Source organism: Miscanthus floridulus, chromosome 10 (assembly GCF_019320115.1).
Source record: "Miscanthus floridulus cultivar M001 chromosome 10, ASM1932011v1, whole genome shotgun sequence".
Classification (NCBI taxonomy): Eukaryota; Viridiplantae; Streptophyta; class Magnoliopsida; order Poales; family Poaceae; genus Miscanthus; species Miscanthus floridulus.
Window position 1 is genome coordinate 113,411,486 of NC_089589.1, and position 20,128 is coordinate 113,431,613.

The 20,128-nt window shown below is 48.7% G+C and overlaps 1 pseudogene; it reads right to left on the reverse strand.

Moving 5' to 3' along the window:
* Window positions 1–10,429: 10,429 nt before the first annotated feature.
* On the reverse strand, window positions 10,430–11,937 carry LOC136485952 (MEIOTIC F-BOX protein MOF-like; annotated as a pseudogene).
* Window positions 11,938–20,128: the final 8,191 nt, after the last annotated feature.

Below are 20,128 nucleotides of genomic sequence, written 5' to 3' on the forward strand. Positions count from 1 at the left end.
AAAACCATGACTATGCTCCTCAACCGTTGAAGCTATCTGAAAGGTCCTTGTGTGGTTTTGGTAATTAAGTGACAACCTAGGTGGACTAATTGTGTTTATGTGAGATACACGGGTGATTAGTCCACAGGTACATGTGTGTGAGCAACATATGCCATGAAGGTGAAAATGGCTCGGAGATGTTGCAAAGCTCACACATGTGATGATGAAGGAGCTCATTGCACATGAGACATGACATTGAGTCATGTGATCAAGGTGGAGAAGATCAAGACAAAACTTGGCTTGATGGACCGGTTGCAAGCATGAAGGGCAAGTTGGAGGCTTTGGAGCGATGGACCGTATGGTGGTGAAGCTTGAGCAAGACTTGGTGCCGATGGACGAAGGCAATGGTGAAAAGAAAGTGAAGCCAAGATCGATGAACCAATATTATCATGTGATGATATGAAGTCGATCATATCATTGTTGATCGTGTTGGTGCATGTGTTGCATCGACATTGGAGGAGATGGAATGGAATGCGCAAGGCAAAGGTATAACTTAGGGCATTTCATTTCACCGGTCATAGGTGTGTAGAGAAGTTGATGACCGGGTTTAGGATAGATGGTCGTACTATCAAGAGGGGCAAACTTATTTGCATATTGGTCATCTAGTGCCACTTGAGTGATGTAACTTTGTATCATCGCTAGGATTGAGTGGCGTGGCAAGTTGAGTGGTTAATCCTTTGGAAAATGATTGTGAGAATGCTAACACACTTACACATGGTGGTGTACACTTGGTGGTGTTGGCACATTTACAAAGGAGATGTGTCAGTGTTTCGAGTAAACACCAATGAGTAAATTTGTATTATTGTGCGTTGGACTCGGATGGTGTGCTAAAAGACACAAGGTTTATACTGGTTCGGGCAAAATATCCCTACGTCTAGTTTGCGGCTGCTGCTCATGTTATTAGCACTGAAAGGTTTGTAGTAGGGGTTACAAATGGACGAGAGAGGGATGGGTCCTAAGTCTCTGATGGAAAGGTTGAAAGGACGCTAAGAGCTTGGTTGCTGCTTAGTTGTGTGGTGTGATGTGTGTGGAATCAATCTATCCCCTTAGTGGGGTGCCCTGCCTTCCCTTTTATAGACCAAGGGAAAGCAGGGATTACAGATGGGAGAAAGAAGAAAAACTAGAGACAAAGAAGGTCCTTCGAAGGTGCTAGGTCTTCCTTTTCCTCTAAGCCAGCCCTACTAACACAGTAGATGGTGCCAAGGATAGCTCCATGCCGGGCATTTGTCCATTGATGATGCCATGCTCTGACTTGATCAGTAAGTGGTCATGTCCCATCCTGCCCCCGCGGGCGGCGCGACGGACCAGGGTGTTGATCCGCAACCCCATGGAGAGCGGACGGCGCAGTGACTGCACATCCATCACTGTAGAAGACGTGAGTCTCCTCTTGGACCATAGTGGTCGTCATATGGTTCTATCAGGATCCGCACCCGAGGGCCAGTGGCGGCGCCCACAACACTATAAAACAAATGTTGGCGCCTACAACACTGTTCTGGCTCTAACATGCCCGGAAGGGCCTTAAAGGGCCCTTCTTGTCATATCCTGATGGTACTTTCCTATAGGCATGTAGGGTATGGTCCACGGTATTGCGATTGACTTGAGCGCCCCATCTTATCTACGCGTGTAGTTATGAAGGAGCAGCGCGCAGTCGTCGGGCAAGGCGGAGCCACCCTCTAGACGTCGGACGAAGCAGAGCTAGCCCCTAGGGGTCGGGCGAGGTAGAGTCTGCCCTCAGACGTTGGGCAAGGCAAAGCCAGCCCCTGGACATCGGGCGAGGCGGAGTCTTTCCTCAGACGTCGAACGAGGCGGAGACAGCCCCCAAACATCGAGCGAGGCAAGGCCACCCCCCGAATGTTGGGCGAGGCAGAGCTAGCCCCTAGGGGTTGGGTGAGGCGGAGTCTACCCTTAGATGTCGGGCGAGGCGGAGCCGACCTTTGGGGGTCGGCCGAGACAGAGTTAACCCTCGGTCGTTGGGCAAGAGTTGTAGTTGCGTTTTTGCCTGTTCGGAAGCATTAGCACTTGATGGTTATCAGCTCCTCCTCTTTGGGTACCCTAGTATTTGGTCCCTGGCAAGATGAAGTTGGAGTTGATGTGGATCAACTCGGTGATGAAGCGGAGGCGAGAAGGGTTCAAAACTTCACCGGCGGACAGTCTGACGGTGCCACCGGTGCCCTGTATAAAAAGATAGGGTTTCATAGAGTGCATCAGATGCTGGTCACACAGTGACCGAACGCTGGGGTCCTACGTCTAGTCAGTGGCAGCATCGCGTGACTGGACGCTGAGGTCCTACGTCCGGTCGATCTGACCAGAGCATCCAGTCATCTCGAGCTATGCCTAGTGAAGGGGTACAACGGCTCTATTTTCATGGGGGCTAGAAATAGAAGTGTTGGTCGGCCTTTGGCTGGTAGCTTGGTAGAGCTGAGCACACTAGAGCCTTGGTGGCTTATGTGGTAGTGCTTGGGAGTCCTGCATCTCACATATACTTGATAGTGATCATTCAATTGTGTGAGTGAGCGATTCTAGTGCGATTGCATCATGAGGTTGCATCGAGTGGCACTAGGTGATTGAGTTGCAAGCTAGTGGTGCTTGTTACTCTTGGAGGTTTCCACCTCCTAGACGGTTTGGTGGTGGTCTCCGTCGAGGCCCGTAAGTAGTTTGTGCGGTGCTCCGAAGAAGAGCTTTGTGAGGGGCATTGTGTTCGCCCCGCAGGAGTCACGAAGAGCAACTCTAGTTTAGCATGTCATTGAGCTACCCTTACTTTCGGGGTAGGTTCTTGTGGTGCCCGACATGCGGGTTTGATGGGTGATGCCAATTAGCCACCGAACCACCAAGTGAGCAGTCGACACAATGGGGACATAGCGTGTTGGCAAGCATGTGAACCTCAGGAAAAAATCACCATGTCAACATTGTTCTTCCCTTTGGTTTGCAATTCTCTTACACAAGCTTATAATTATTTTCATATACATTGTGCTTGTGTAGTTGCTCTTGTAATTAGTTAGCTTGTGTAGCTCACTAGTTACCTTCTTGCTTGTGTAGCATAGAAGTAGCTCTCTTGTGTGGCTAATTTGGTTTGTGTAACCTTGTTAGTCACATTGCTTACTTTGTGTAGCTAAGTATTTGCGCTCTCTAATTTGACCTTGGTTGCCTTGTTATTGAGCATTGCTAGTAAGCTTAGTTGGCTTTGTGCTTTTGCTTACTAGCATGTGTAGGAGCTCCCTCGTTGCTTCAAATACTAGTGGCATAGGTTTGTGTGATCTTGCTCCTAAAATTGGATAGGTGAGCTCTAGCTAGCCCGACACCTTTATTGCATAACTAGGATCTTTATAAGATGCTTGTGAACTCTGATAGAGAGGTATAGTCTTGGCTAGACCGAATTGTTTTAATTCCGCATTTATTTCGATTAGCCAACGCGATTAAATTTAGAAACGACTATTCACCCCCCTCTAGTGGCCATCTCGACCTTACACTATCCGATACTTCTTGTCACTACCAAGCTTCATAACAATACGTGCCTCACAACCACATCTGGTTTCCATCACATTATGTGTCTTTCTCTTTGTTCCAGATTCATCAATAACATTTTTTACGTTCTCCTTTCTGTACCCTTCCCTTGAACAATAATACCGCTTGAATAATATTTCATCATTTTGCTTCTTGTGCTGACCAACATGAACAGAGAAACTAGCTTCATGTGCATACAATTTGTAAAATTTCTCCACATCTGTAAGTGTATTAAACATCATTCCAACCACAGGCTTCAAATGATCCATGGCGGTGGCCTCAAAACTTGTTCCTGTAAGTCCCACGATGACAGGATCAATGGCGATGACTTCAGAGAGGGCATCGTTCCCTATCCATGGCTGCTGCAGCTCTTGCTGCTGTTGGCTGCCGCCATTGTTCCACATCATCGCGCCGTCTGGGTATGTTCTCTGGCAATCAGATTGACATAACTTGCAATCAAACGAAAAGGAAACCGGGCCACCAAAACAAAATCGAAAATGAAAAGAAAGGTCACGAACTCACACATGCCGGAGCCGCATAGGACCACGCAGATGGCCGGGCACACGCAAAAACGAACTCGCCAAGCACACCAGGCCGGGCGCACGGGCGGCAGCACTCAGCTCGCGACTCGCTCGCGATGGTGATCGTGATGCACGTAGACCGGCAGGGCCTCCTCGTCTCCTAGAGTTCAGCGGCAGGGCCTCCTCGTCGCCTCGAGTTCAGCGGTAGGGATCGCTAGCGCTGGCTTGTGAATTCCTTGGCCGATGAATTCCCTAGCACCGAGCGATGAATTCCTAGCGGCGTAGTCCCTGCTCGCTAGCGGAATGCCATCACGCGAAAACGAGCTGGTCGCGATGGGAACGGACGATCGGTGCAGCAAAATCCCTAGGGCAGGTTTGCACAGGAGGGGCCTGGTTTTTTTTTGGAAAACTGGTGTAACACCTCGGGTGTTTAAATACTAAAACCTGCCATGTCATCATATGCATTGCAAAGCATTTGGCATTTAGTGAAAATTTTGATATGCATACACTAAAACAAGTTTATCTTTATGTGGTATGTGTTGAATTATATTGTTTGAATCAAGTTCAAAATTTTGGTTTGGATTTGAATTTTCAAGAAAACCCTGATTTTCAGCATTTAAATCCTACCCTGAAAACCCATTTCAAAATCTAAGCATATTTTCGGGTTGAGCCTAAAAGCAAAAGTATAGAGCTTGTCAAGTTATACACCCTATTTGAATTCAAAAGTTTATTTCAAAATATAGACCGAATTAGGGGGTGGTTATAAAAGCAAAGTTGTAGAACTTTGGATTTTGAGCTAGTATAGGGCCATAATTGGTGCAAGTAGGGACGTCAATAGGTGCGCCTAGTCTTGGTGAACGTTTTGGTACCTTGGCCGTCGTCGTTGGACTCATCGTCGGCGAGTTTTCGTCGGTCAGCGCCGTCGCCGTCGTGGTCAAGGCGGGAGGTTGAAGATGACAGGTGGGACCCGAGTGTCAGTGACTCAGCAGTTTGAAAATGATTTTTCCTTTTTCAGAATTGAATGAATAGTGTCTATTTTTGTTATTTTTGTGTAGATTTAGTTAGAGCTCCAAAAATTATGAAAATTTTTGTGTGACCTCTCTATGATGAATAATATTTAGGAAAAATATGAAATGTTATTTTCAGCACTTTTTAAATGTGATAAAAAATTGCTCAATTAATTAATAAATGGGTTTCCATGATTTTTCTAGGCGTAATTAATTATTCAAAAATTATGAAAATTATTTTGCCACTTAGTTATCATGTGATGAACATTTACAAAAATTTTGAGCTCAATTGGAATAAGTTTATTTATTTCATAATTTTGAATTAAATAATTAATTCATAAAAGCAAATAGTAACCTTTAATGATTTAGGTTTTGTTTGAAATTTTGGTTTGAGTGATGACCTTGAATCATTAGTTGGTAATGATCCTTGACAATTGATGTATGTGTTATGAAAAAGGTTTAGTTCGTTTGACTTGCAACTGTACCGCGAAGGAAAGTTGTATTCGAATTGTTAATTTTGCATCCATCATCAAGCATCATATTTCGTATCTCGCATCATGTTAAACATGGCATTGTTACTACGTGTAGTGAACGAAGGTGAACACGTGGTGGTTAATCAAGTTGCGGAGGAGGTTAATCCGTCTGTTGAGGTCGGATCGGATACTTATGGAACGTCGCAGGAACCTAACTTTTCCGTCAACGAAGGCAAGCCCCGGATGCATTTAACCCTACCTTGTGTTTTACAAATTTTATCGCTTTTGCTTTTCTATACTGCATTAAGTGATTAGGAGTCAAGTGGAAACCTAATTGGTGCATCACCAACCTTGTTTTTCCATATCTACCTTGATTACCTGTTTTATTCGTAAATGTCTAGATATGCTTAGTCATGCTTAGTCGGGTGATTACCTGTCACCTAGGAATTTTAAATGGATCTTTGGTTACTTATGTTATCATGAGTTATGAGCATGGAAGTAATAAATCTAGACCGGGCGGACTCGGTGTGTGAGAGCCACAAGACATGGAGGTCTTGTGAGCGGCTTCTTTCCGCCTGTGTCGATTAAGGTCCGTCCGTTGTTGAATTGCATGAGATGAGACTTTGTAGTACTAACCACATACTTCGGTAAGCCTTAACTCGGCTATTCTATTACGAGAATGGTTACTCGCGCACTGGGAGTGGAGAGATAGCGGGAATAGCGTGTACCCATGTGGTAATGGGCCGGATTGGTGGAGTACTGTATTCTCGGGTGGCGCGGACACGTTCTTATTTTAGAAGATCCGAAGGTAGGTTGATATATGCAAGTCGGGGACCTGCATATGTCATGTGGTTTGGAATCCCTAGCTGGGTTTTAATCGGTTCGAATCGTCGTTGCTCCTCGGTTATGGAGACTCAACTCACTGTTCATCATCGTAGTTAATAACTGGAACTTGAGTAAGGTTTGAGAAAGAGATTGATATGAAGTTCATGATCTCATTACGGATCATGGCAGATTCATATGTGGTACTTATAAAGTGTTACATGTTGAGATAAAGAATTTTGGTAAATAGCTTTTACGCAAAAGAACTTTGATTATTGATAAAGCCATACCTTGAATCCCTGAGCCTGCATTCCTGAGTCTTCTTAGTTTTTATTTTGGTTAAGTCTTGTTGAGTACTTTTGTACTCAGGGTTCGTTGACCCTTGTTGCAGGTGAGTCTCATGAGCAAGTCTGTTGTGGACCTTGCTGCAGGACTGTTGTTCAGGTCGATGACGATAAGTGAATGTGTGATCCTTGGGCAGGATGCTTATTTTATGTGTTATGTTTATGTTAATTATGCCACTCCACTACTACTATGGTTTGTAATAATTATCGAACTTAGTTTGTAAGGTTTGAAACAATTGGTTTGTAAACTAAGTTATCGTAAGACTTTCGCTATTTTACTCTGATGTATATATTTAAATAAATGTTGTAATACTGCAATGACTCTGTAATGTGATCCTGCTTGGAAATCGTGGATGATTCGGGGTTCCCCGAGGACACCCGACAGACTTCTTAAGTTACCAGAAACATATGCAAAGTTGTCAAATGTCGTTGGACAGTGACAAATGCATGTGGGTCCTATAATTTAGGAGGTTCTGCCACAACTGGCTAGTAGGTGGGAGGGTTTAAGCACAAAATAGTCCCACCTCTCACCCCATCCATTGGATTGGCATCCTGTGGATCTGATTCGTAGTTTTCAAGTTTGCACATGTTCCCTGGTTTGCACCTGATATGTTGCCTTAATTAAAACCAAACTTTTGACACAATTAAAACCAAATTAAACTTGTGCTCAACCAAACTTCATAAATCTTTGGCTAATCTATCTATTATACCACCTAAAAAGCGAGAGGAGGTTTCGTCCACAGGCTTCGTGTGCGCGCCCGCCCCCCAGGCTACAGTGCATGCCAACCAGAGGCTCCCATACGGAACCGATGGTCCGAGACCGAAGGAGGCCGTTGCATGCCCAAATGCAAAACGACATGCAGAAACCTAAAGATTTATATAGACTTCAGGGTTCCCAATAAAAAATGTATTGTTAGCTTCTTGTCTTTTTCGGAACAATGCACAAATTGACTTAAACTTATAAAATCTAAATCAAATCTAGAAATTATAATTCAAATTTTGTTAAGTTCCTTTGAACCAAAGAGTGTAAGGTGTCATTGCGCGTGAAATATAAATCATGAAAAGTCTAAGAGCATGTATAACCTATAGACACTCTGCTTCAAAGTCAGTTTGAAAAGCTTGAAAATTGCAACTTCAAAGTTAGAAATATAAAATCCGTGCGTCCTGAACGAAAGAGGCTCGATGTCAGGACCATACTAGATTTGCAACAAAAGAATTGGCATATGCGTGAATTATTTTGAATACGATGAAGAGGCGTAAATGCATTTGGAAATAGTTTAGGTTTCCAATGCAAAATCGTTTAATAGTTTTTTTATTGCTTTCGCAAAATGAACAAATCCTTCGCATAGATGTGGACAAAATTCGAGGCCACCGTGCAACACACAGGCACATATCTAGTAATTAGTTAAAATTATATGCATGCAAAGTATAAAATTCTTCAATTAAAAAACGTATGGTGTTTTAGATTTGTCCTAAGTTAGACTTGTTTAAGTTTGATTAAATTGGGTTTATTTAATGCAACTAAATAACTTTATTTAGCGTGTTAAGCTGTTGCTATATATTTTGTATAAACTTGGTTAAACTTAGATGATTCTACAATTTATGATAAACAAAATGTCGTTCATGAGAAAAATAAAAGTTATTCCATCCATTCCAAATTATAAGATGTTTTAGTTTTTCTAGATACATAATTTTTGCTATATACTTAGATATATATTATATCACAGTAGAAGCAATATATCTCCAGAAAAGGAAAAACGTCTTATAACTTAAAATGGAGGTAGTATATGAACAAATTTAGTCTTTTAAAGGTCTTTTGATATGACATTGATTTTTTAGCAATTTTTCACTACTGTAATATAAATTGAGGGTCAAGTACACCTTTATAGACACTTTTTTATATTAAATCCAGAAATACACCTATTGAAAACTGACGAGGTTTCTTCAAATAACATTTTCTTTCTTGATATATAAAAGACGTGCAGGTCTCCTAAGAATTTGAGAAAAAGAAATGTTAGGTTTCACCTTCTATTGCTTACAAGAGTACTAAGGATTTTTATTTGTATTATTTGGTCATCATATCTGTTTAAATGGTATAGCAATATGAAGAGAATGCTGCCACACAATAATCCTGGTTCAATGGATTTTCCAACAACTTGCTTTCAGATCTTGTTTTCTTTTTCTTTTTTGCAAATCCTTATGTGCCAATGAACTCACTTCATCTTTTATATTTGCAAAAATCTTTTTTATGAATAAGCAAGGCAATGTGGTACAACATGGAGTACAAAATTGTTATGTTTGCAAAACAATCTTTATGCTATTATTGTTTGGGGTGGACTTGTTGGGTGTGATGCGGCATATGACTGTGTATGACTTTTATATGTGGGTAAATTACCTTTTTGAATAATGGTGCACTTTGGGACAATACTACAATAGAAAGGCGTTTTCCCACCTTCTTGACCCAAAATGAAATGGATGAGGAGAATAAGGTGGTTGATCGGTTTCCTTTGCCACATGCCATCACACGAGTGAAAAAACATGTTGCAGAAGAAGGCCTAATTCGCCTGAAACTCTATCGGTGCGTCATTGTCACCGGTGCTTTGTGCACTGCGTGGTTGTTAATCGACCGGTTTCTTTGGTTGCTTTTTTCAAATTTAATCAAATTTTGTTTCACATACTGAAATCCCTACATCAGCCACATTTGTGTTACTGGGACTTTTGTTTCAGTATCCTTACACTTGTAGGTGGGGGGTGGGGGGGGGGGGGGGGGGGGGGGGGGGGGTGCATACAGTAGATATCTGCACAGGAATTTTTGTTTGGAATGTACTACCTCGCACTCGCTGCCCAATCCCAAAGAGCCCCGGGGAGAAAAGAACAAGAGAAAACAAGCAGTTTCCAGTACCATTTTTTAAAGATTGCGATGCTTTATAACTGGAAACAGTTTTAGTAGGAAAAAAACAGACACAAACTTGTAAGTAGACAAGAGACAGAGATACACAGTGTTAAAAGCACCAGAAGCAAGGAAAAAAAGAGTAAAAATCAATAGCATATATAGTCAATACAGCAAAGACCTGCATCACTTAGAAATTGGTCAAAAGTATAGGCTTGTGATCTAGTGCATCTGAAGAGAACCCATAATATGCAAGAAATTCCACATGTGAAACATAAGGTGAGAAGACACATAGAAGAACATGTATGTCAAAGCAAAGGGGCTCAAGATATTTTGCACATATATGTAGGGGACCCATACACAAGATAACTGCAAAGTGATTGCAAAAACAATGATGAATTCAAGATGGTGTATAGTTTTCATATGTATGTACCTCTGCCAAGTCCCCAAAGGCCCAGGACGAAAAACAAACAGAAGAAAACATGCAATTTGCGTACCCATATTTCAAGATTGTGATATTTTATAATAGGAAACAGTTTCCCAATACGTAACAACTTAAGCTAGCTTTGTCCATGTAAGTGGACAGCAGACACTGACAGTACATAGGGCTTACACCAGATATTTTACAGAGGCCATCACATCATTAAGCAAGGAAAAAGAGTAAAAGGCAATAGCATATATAGTCAATAGAGCAAAGGCCTGCTTCACTTAGAAAGTAGTCAAAAGTATAGGCTTCGATGTAGTGCCTCTGAAGGGAGCCTATAATGTGCACATAAATTCCACATGAACCATTAGGTGAGAAGCCACATAGAAGGCCTGGGATAAAAAAACACTAATTAACTTTGGTGAGTTTAATGTTCTTCGACAGATTCACTGAAACACGCCGCAGAAGCCTGATAAGGTGGGGTCCATAGCCATAGCCATATATGATTTCAACCTTGAGGTTCTCGCACAGCAAATCCAGTCCACGGAGCTCAGAAGATGAGGTCTTGTTGAGTATGGGCGTTCCCTTCTTTTTGTTAGAATATTCTGGGAACTGTGGCCAGCATAAAAGATGTAAGACAATGAACTATGTTCATTAAGTAAGTTAAAAATCAAACAACAGTATACCACGCAGTGACGCAAAGTGAGTTTCTCAAGAATAGGAGAACTCTGAAGAAAGAACACCAATGTCTTGAAGTCATCACTAAGATCAGTTTTGTCCAGCAATAAGTTCCTCAGGTTCTTGAATTCTTGGAATCTGGGTTCCTGTAGTACATCAGATTAGATAGCACAGTAACATTATTGGAGTGAATAAAATGGAACATTGCAAGAGACAGTGAAGGCATACTGTTGTCCCAACACCCGACAATTCTAAATTTGTCGAATTAGATATGCAACAGAGAAGCTTGAATTGATCGCCACCAATTTTACTTCTGACAGAACGATGTCTGTGACCCCATAGATGAATCAATGCCTTGGCAATGGATGGCACCTTGTTTAATGAAACACCACCACGAAAGAGGGCAATATGCATAACCAGATGCAGATATGCAAGAGCAGGGGCCAAGATAACAAGCACACAGGCATCAGTATTTGAGCCGCCATCAATAACCAAAGTCTTCAGTGTGGGCGATATAATCTCAGAACGATTGCGCCAACGACATTTTTTCAGAACCAGGGTCTTCAGTGAGTGGGAGGTGATTGACTGAATTTGACAACTGCAATCGTCCAGCTCCAAATCCTCCAGCAGCACACTGAACTAACACGCTTCAGAAAATTATTATCAAGAAGTACATGGCAGAGATGCAGCCTTTTGAGTCGCCAGGAACCGGAGCTCAATCCCTGATAACTGGCACGATCCGGGGTGCAGTATTTCATGGCACGACGGAGCCATCCTGCTGCCACTCTATTGCCAAACTCCGGTGCTCGGCTTTGGACAACATGCAACCGGAATGAATCCAGCTGTGCAATGTTACAGCTGCGCATCAGGGTCACGGCAAAATCCTCCCAGTCCTTGTACTTGGTGAAGTGCTCCCAGTCCTTGTGGTTGTGCCAGTTATCACTGTCGGAATCAGAGGTATCATCGTCGCTCTCGTTGCTATCGAAGACGTCAGAAGCGGGCGCCGTGTTGCTGAACTCATCAAAGTCGATGTCGAGGCACGGCACCGAGCGCCAGAGGTGCCTCCACCGTGTGGACAGAACGCTTGTCTGGACCACCTGCCGGGTTTTCAATGAGGACATGATGGTATGGAGGAGGCAGTCCGGCAGAGAGCTCAGCCGGTCCGGGCCGCCGGCCGAGGTTCCGTCGACGACACCACTTGCGCGGGCGCGCTTCCTGAAGGCATCCTCAAGCTCCATGGCGTGCCCTGCTCGGAGCAGTTCCCCACGTTAGAGGACCAAAGAACCCGCAGAACAAATAAATAAAAAGATTAAAAATAAATCCATCTACACAAAACGCCACAAAATCCTGTTCGATTACTAGATGAGTCGCTCGCTCTCCTAGATCGGAGACGGCGCAAGATTGGCGAAGCATTTGCTGAGTTAGAAGCATGTTCTCATCGCAAGATTGAAATGAAGAAGGATTCACGAGGGCCGAAATCAAACAAATCAGGGCCTCAGGGGTACGGGAACGGGGCGAAACATTGGCGGTAGGGGAATGAGGCTTACCGAGCGCGCAACCACTACGGTCCGAGAATGAAAACTCACGTCATCTAGAGTAATGAATGTGGGGACGGGACCGCTTGCTGAACGAAGCCAGAGTACGGCCCTATCAGGATCAGCGAACGTGTTATCACTGACACCGTCTACCGTGTCAGTAGGGCAGGCTTAAAGAAAAAGGAAGGCCCGATAGCTTCGAAGGACCTTCTTGGCCTCTGTTTTTTCTTCTTTCTCCCATTTTGTAATCCCTGCTCCCTCTTATCTATAAAAGGGAGGTCAGGGCACCCCACTAAAGGGACGGATCGATTAAACACATCACGCACCACATAACACAAAGCTGGGTAGCACCCGAGCTCTTAACACTCGTTCGACCTTTCCATCAGAGACCAGGGACCTGTCCCTCTCTCAACCGTTTGTACCCCCTACTACGAACCTTTCAGTGCTAATAACATGAGCAATAGCAGCAAACTGGACGTAGGGATATTCTGTCTGAACCAGTATAAACCTTGTGTCTTTTAGCACATCATCCGGGCCTAACGCGCAACAAATACAAATTTACTAGTTGGTGTTTACTCGAAACACCGACAGTTGGCGCGCCAGGTAGAGGACCTTTGCGCGTTCCGACGTTAAACATTAGGCCACGGATGGCTAGCCACCGAATCAGCTGGGTCCCAGGCGCACACGTGCGCTTCGGTGGCCTAGACTACATCGTCACGGTGGGAGGAGAGTTGGTCTTGGCTCACGCCGCCATCCAATCTCTCCCCTCCATTGGCCTCAACTACGAGAGGCTTGAGCGCCAGCTCGGTGTCTCCCTAGGACCCTAGCAGTCCAGGGAGGACCAGCGCCGCCTCACCTTTTCCGACGCCAACAACATGGCATGGCTCGTCGGAGGAGAACCCCTCTCTCCAGAACACCACATACAGAGCGCCCCGACAGTGCTTCCGTTCGGTCTCCGCAACGCTGCGGCGACCGTTAGCCACTTTGTGGCACGACGCATGGTCCTGCCGCCCGCGAGCAATGAGTTCGTGGGGGTAATCGAACACATCACAGAATCTCTCCACAACCTCCTCGTAGAGGAGCCGGGGTTGTCCTCGGGCTCTAACTCCAGCAGGGGGAGCCAACGGGCCACCCGAGCCTATCGAACGGCTCGGGCATCTGTCGGGAGGAGGGTTAAGAAGTAGTGAAATGCCACATAGGGGCTCTGCCGACCCCGTCAGCGGATGACAGACCCAGATTCCACTCAAACATGCCAGTTAGTGAGCTCATTGAGCGCAACACTCGAGCCGTCGAGGCAAGTGTCGTTAGCTCAGCCCCTCCGGTTGCGAAAACCGAGGATGGGGTGACGCATGAAACATGACTGACCCATATCAGACCCAAGGGGCTCGGGGGCTCGAGCCGCCCGATCCTAGATCGAGATACCGAGGTCCAAAGGCCGGCCCGTGACGGGCTCAAGGCCGCCTCACGTCGAACAAGAGCCAGGGAAGAAAAACACAGATGAGCCTCAACGGCCTTTGCCCAACCCGCATAGATCCAGATACGGTCATCTCAACCTTCTCGTTCGATCCAGCCTCTAGCCAAGCCCATAGAATCCCCATTGAGGGGGAATCTGTTGGAAGGCGGGTTAAGGAGCAACGGAATGCCACCCGAGGGCTTTGCCGACCCTGTCACGAGCAACGGGACCAGATTCTGATCGAACACCCCCGTTAGCGAGCTCATCAAGCGCGTCACTCGAGCCATCGAGGCAAGTGACGTCGCCTCAACCCCTCCGGTTGTGAAAACCACGGACGGGGCGACAGTCACAAAAGCAAGCCGACCCTTGACCGAATCCCCGCCACGCGCAGGGGCTCGGGGAAGGTCGGACTTGCAAGGAGACCAAACGCACGGTCGTATAACGATAGCTAAAATCCTAAGGAAGGGGTACGTGCGAATACAAGAGTAGTTTCGCTATCCTCTCTTCAGTCTCCAGTGACATCCAACCCCAGCAACGGCAAGGGATCGGATCTCACTCGGGGGCTGATAAAGGTATAAATAATACCCCTTTTTTCAAAACAGTCGCTGCGTCGGACCTCTTCCTCACGTTAAGGTTAGTGGCAAGGTTTGTGGGAACAAACAACCGAGCATGCCTGGTCAGACTGCAAAAAACCCACGCCCCGACGGCTATGGTAACTTTGCTCACCAGCATAATCGAAGTTTCCCTCTTATACACCTAGGGCCCTATGGTCTTAACAAACGGAATGGTCGGATTGCATGAGCCCCTTTTTTCGAAAGCAAAAGGGGAAGAAAGCAAGTTCAACCAAACGAAACGAAATTATGAATTTGTTTAAATGAAACAAAATTACGAATCTGTTTTCAAAATACAAAAGTGCCGACACTTGTCCATAGATTACAGATAATGTCTATTGGACCCATTCGACTAACTATCCCCTCCGAGGGAGCACTATGTCTTTGATCCTGTTCGCAAGGTTTCCGCACAATAGGAGTCACAGCCGTCTCGATCTCATCTAGCTCGGAGGCTTCGTAGCCATTCGTGAAGCTAAGGCTCATTGTCTCCAAGTCAATGCTATCTGCATAATGAGAGCGGGCAACAACAAAAGCTTAGGTCATCCCAGCGTGAAAGCATCCTCAAGCTAGCGCACCCGTGCCGTGATGTCTATGGCAGTAGAGGCTGCAAGCGAGCTGGTTCCCTCTGGCCGCGCCACCCCCAGGTCATCAAAGACCACCCCGACGGCAGCGCGCAGGAGATCATGCTCATCGCTCTCCGCCTGAAGGACCCCCTGCATCTCGGTCAGCTCTGTGACTAGCCCAACGAAAACACTCTCGGCCTCCAGCCTTTGGGCTACCACGGTTCTAAGATTGGCCTGGAGGGAGCTGACCTCCTGACTCGCCTCATCTCGCTCTCGGACGGTCTGATTGCGCTCCTCATGGGCCGCGCCACGCTCCGAGCGGAGTCTCTCCATGGTCTAGCACAGCTCGTCCTGCTCCTTGCGCAGCCAGGCTATCACTTTGGTGTCTAGGCTCACCCTCTGCTACAGGGCCATGGACCTCTCCTCCGTTCCCAGCTTGAGCTCCCGCTCCTTCTCCACCTCGACCAGGAGGTCAAGGGCCCGCTAGCGGGACTCGGCGTCCCTCTAGAGCAGCTCGTCCTGCTCCTTCTGGACTCTAGCGGCCTCCTCCTTGTCCTGCCGCGCCCTCGCCGACAAATCCTGGAACATCCTCTCGGCCTCCTCAGCGTCCCGACGTGCCTTGGCCTCCCGATGCTGGAGACCAGCCGCCTCCTCGGCCAAGGGAGTCAGCTCGGGCACCCGTTGTTGGGTGGCAGCAAGTAGGGCACTCACATCTCCGCACAGCTGGGCCTCCTCGGTGAGGCGGTCCCATTCCACCTTCTGCTCATGGAGGAACCGAGATTTCTCCCAGCTACGAGCGATAAGGGACTGAAAAGAAGATCAATGTCAAAAACACAAAAGTACATGAAGAAAGAAGAAAGCGAGAGGGGAGATTAAGCAGATACCCAGCCAGTAGGAACGATGACATCACGTAGGATACCCCTGGCCTGGTTCAAGACATCCATCATAGCCAAGATCCCTTCGTTGAGACTCTCTCGCTCTATGCTCTCGGTAGCATCGTCGAGCGAGAAGAGAATCGATGTTGGGTCTTAGGCATCCATCCACTGGAGCAACGGCTCACCCAGCATCGGTGAGCGGTTGCCCCCGATGTCAGGGCAAAGGGCGACCCCCGCTAGTCCTCTCCACCACTACCACGACGCCAGGGGACCCTTTAGCCGTATCCCCCCTCCATCCAGCCTACCTCAGGCGCCGTCACCTGGGCCGCCGGTGGCATAGATCGCGCCACTTCCTCGGGCACTACCGTGGTTGCGTCTGGCTGTGCCTAGCTTGTCACAGTCGCGGCCACCTCCGCTTGTGATGCTGGGGCCTGGACCGGTGGCACCGCGCCCACCACAGATGGCGCCATAAGCACGAGCGGCAGCTCCATCCGCTCTGACATAGGCAGCAGAATCACCTCTGCCGCCAGTTGCTCGGCAACCTCTGAGGGTGCTCCTTCAGCCCCGACATCTGCTTGACCCACCGAGGGCACGGGCACCACTGCGGGCGGCGCCTGACCAGCCGATGAGGCCGCAACGTTGGCTCTGCTCCTGCCCAAAACATGAGTGACATCGGGCGACGGCCCTCATCTCGCCTGAATGGTGACGCTCTTCTTGGGCGCCACTGCCAAAAAATTGCACCGCCTCAAGACGCTGCAAGAACACAAAAAGCTTGAGTCACGATGAAAACAGAGAAAAACAGAGACAAAGCAGAGGAACTGGTGGCTTACATCGGCGCTGTTGGGTGGGGCCATTTGGGGGATGAACCCCCAGGTCTCTGCTCCGCCTCATCGGGGCGGGACCATTTTGGGCCTGCCCTCCGCTTTCGGGCAGAGGGGCTCACCTCCCTTGCCTCTGGAGGCGTGGTGGTGGGGCCACCCCCCTCTGTTAGCACCTCGGGTGTGACGGTAGATCTGCTCGCCCCTATTACCTCTTGGGGCACGGTGGCGGAGCCGCCTCCCTCCACGGGCACCTTGTGCGCGGTGGCAGATCCACCCGCCCCTACTGCCTTTTGAAGCACGGCGGCAGCACTGCTCCCCTCCAATGGCACCTCGAGCGCGGTGGTAGAGCCGCCCGCTCCCACTGGTCCTAAGGATGGGCCGACGGTTTGGCCTGTCTTCGCCGACCTCATGGACTCACTCCCCCCCCCGCATGAAACGGGAAGGGTCGCTACATAGACGAGTGGGTACCTGTCAGCGTATCCCCGCTCTCCAGGTCATCCCACTTGGCGTCAGCAACTACCTCATCATCCTCCTCCTCGTTGTCGTTGTCGTCATCATCACTATCTGTCTCCTCTCCTCGCTCCCGTGCCCGCAACTTCTGTTGCTTCTTCCTCCTCTTGTCCTCCTTGACCTTCTTCTGCCACTTGGCCGCGGTGCGATTCACCGCCACCACGAGCGGGTCCTTCAGTAGTGGGGCCAAGTGATCCATAAAGACGAGTCTCTTCGGCTGGTCCCGCTATCCCAATATGAGCATCAAGGGGTCTAGAGTTCAATTAAAAAGGAGGCACGGGGAAAGAGAACTTATGAAGTCAATGTACCCTGGTTCCGGCCGCATTGGGGGATGCCCTGGCACCGGATACACAAAATCAAGAACGGCGCTGGTGTAGTCCCGCGAAGGCTCCATCGCCTCCTTGATGCGTTGCGCCACCTCAGAGGGGGAGAGTGCTCCCTCGGCGAGCGCCGTCCCATCGAGGGACACCTCAGGCACCATCATGTGCAGGGGAAGCGCGCACCTCATCAGTGGCGCCACTCTCCGCGTATGGTAGGCACCGATGATCCCCGATCCCTTCACGCCCCTCTCCTTCAGAATTCGGATGGCGGCGAGATGGTCTTGGTTTTTCTTCTTGTCTTTATCCAGGACCCCCACTTCCTCCATGATTCTGGGACCTCTTCAATGAGGTGCCCAGTGAACGCTGGCAAGGGGGCGACTGTGTTGTCCTTGACCTAGAACCAATGCCAATGCCACCCCTTGTTGGAGGTCGATAGACGCATCGGTGGGTATTCGTTTACCCAGTTGTTGCGGAGTTGAATGTCGGCGCATCCCATCGGCACGCTCAGCTCTTGCCTCTTCTCCTGCTTCTTCAAGAGGGTGATGGCAAAGAAATACCGCCACAGGTCGAAGTGGGGACGAATCCCTAGGAACCCCTCACATAGGGTGACGAACGCCACAATATGTTGGATCCCATTGAGAGTAAGGTGTTGTAGCTACACATTGTAGTAATGCAGCAACCCCCGAAGGAACTTGTGGGCAAGGGTGGCAAATCCCTGCTCGTGGAAGTGAGCGAAGGACACAACGTAACCTTCGGGAGGTGATGACATGTCCTCATTGTCGAGCAGCAGCCACTCCTCGGCGGCAGTCCGCGCGCAAAGAAGGCCGCGGTGAACGAGGCCCTCCAAGCGCTGGAGGGTGACATCGGATCTGCACCACGGCTCCATTAGATGATTGGGGTGGATGGATGCGAACTTGATGATGGTTGGGATGCGAAAGCAGAAGGACCAGGCGATTGGGGATGGATGTTGTAGATGCAAAGGCAAGGAGGCAAAGTACAAAACCCTAGGGGCAAACCCTTTGGTTTTATAGGGGCAATGGATGCGAGGAAGGAAACCATCCGTCTAAGTCTCCGCACCCACCACGATCCGCCACCACGTCTCGTCGTGGGATATGCGCCCACAATCCCTATCCTTTCTCACCAGAGACGCGTCGGATGTTTCGCCTCCCCTGACGGACTAGGACTCTTTACCCGTAGAAGGGATACGGGTCAAAAAGCGTTTCTCTAGCCCGCCTAGGCCCAGGAGTTCGAGGACTGGCCCAATTGTTTCGACGGTCGTCCCAACAAAGGATGGGCCCGCGAGTGGCCAAAACTCAGGCGCACGAGCCTCAAGGGAGTCTCGATCCATGATCGAGTCTCAACTGGGCTGACCCTGGACAAATCCTCATGAACAGGATACCAGGGTTCTCTTTAAACTATCTAGTTATCAAAACACCAAATCTCACAGCCATACCCGTGAAGGGTCCAAATTACCCCCCGGGCGATTCTATCCGAATCACCCGGGGGCTCGGGGGCTACACCTGACAGGTGCCCTCGCGCGCACCCTCTGGCGAATCAAAACACCCCCCGGGTGATTCTATCCGAATCACCTAGGGGCTCGGGGGCTACACCCGACGGATGTGCTCGCGCGCACCCTCTAGAGAATCGAAACACCTCCCGAGCGATTCTATCTGAATCACCCGAGGGCTTAGGGGCTACACCCGTCGGGTGCGCTCGCGCGCACCCTCTGGCGAATCGAATCACCCCCGGGCGATTCTATCCGAATCACCCGAGGGCTCGGGGGCTACTATCAGGGACCGAATACTGGGGTACCCAAAGAGGAGGAGCTAATAATCATCAAACGTTGATGCTTCCGAGCAGACAAGAACCAAACTACACTTCTTGCCCAAACGACCGAAGGTTGGCTCTGCCTCGCCCGACCCCTGGGGGCTGGCTCTGCCTTGCTCGACCCCCGAGGGCTAGACTCCGCCTCGCCCGATGTCTGGGGGTAGACTCTGCTTCGCTCGACGACCGAGGGCTGGCTCCGCCTCACCCGACGTCTGAGGGAAGGCTCCGCCTTGCCCGACATCTGGGGGCAGGCTCTGCCTCGCCCGACGTCCGAGGGCTGGCTCTGCCTCGCCCGACGTCCGAGGGCTGGCTCTGCCTAGCCCGATGTCTGGGGGCAGACTCTGCCTCACCCGACGTCTATGCGCTACTCCTTCTTAACTACGCGTGCAGATAAGGTGGGGCACTCAAGTCAACCGCAATACCGAGGACCATACCCTACACGCCTACAGAGAAGTACCATCAGGATATGACCAGACGGGCGCTTTAAACCCTTCTAGGCATGTCAGAGCCTAAACAGTGTTGTGGGCGCCGGCATTTGCCCTCGGACAAGAATCCTGACGGAAACATACGACAACCACTACGGTCCAAGAAGGAAACTCATGTCATCTACAGTAATGAACGTGGGGCCTCTACGCCATCTGCTCCCCATAGGGTCACGGCTCGGCGCCTTGGTGCGTCGCGCCGCCCGCTAGGGCGGGACGAGACGTGACCACTTGCTGAACGAAGCCAGAGTACGGCCCTATCAGGATCAACGAACGTTCTATCCCTGGCACCGTCTACCGTGTTAGCAGGGCAGGCTCAAAGGAAAAGGAAGACACGGCACCTTCAAAGGACCTTCTTGGCCTCTGTTTCTTCTTCTTACTCCCATTTTGTAATCCCTACTCCCGGTGATCTATAAAAGGGAGGGCAGGGCA